The sequence below is a fragment of the Triticum dicoccoides genome, chromosome 4A (assembly GCF_002162155.2).
Source record: "Triticum dicoccoides isolate Atlit2015 ecotype Zavitan chromosome 4A, WEW_v2.0, whole genome shotgun sequence".
NCBI classification, from domain to species: Eukaryota; Viridiplantae; Streptophyta; class Magnoliopsida; order Poales; family Poaceae; genus Triticum; species Triticum dicoccoides.
The window spans coordinates 510144492-510144965 of NC_041386.1; positions in this window are offsets into that span (position 1 = coordinate 510144492).

Sequence of the window (474 nt, forward strand, 5' to 3'; positions counted from 1 at the left end):
CTCCTGCAGGCCGCGCCGCGCCGCGCCGTTCGCCTCCCCGCCGGGACGAGCCGCCCCGCCACGGGAGCCCGTCCGCGCCGTTCGCCGCCCCGCCACGGGAGCCTGTCCCCGTCCCGCCAGAGCCGCCCCGTTCGTCGACCAGCACATCAGGTAACCCACCCGCTGTCCACCATAGGGAAACAGAATAGTAACTTGCTGTGACTTGATACAAAACGCATCGGCATGTTAATCTGTAAAGAATGCTATTACTGGATACATCTCAGCACAACATCGCATCTATCATCGAACATTAAACATACAGTATTCAAACACATGGTATTTCTGGTTGCAAGTAGTTCTGAAATCTACATACTGTAGCTTCTTCCACATGGAAAATCATAGATAGAGATCAGAACACCAATGCATGGAGCACACAGCATCAAACTACCAATAATTTCAGTAAAATTCTGGATTGTTACAAGTGGAGCACCTCTA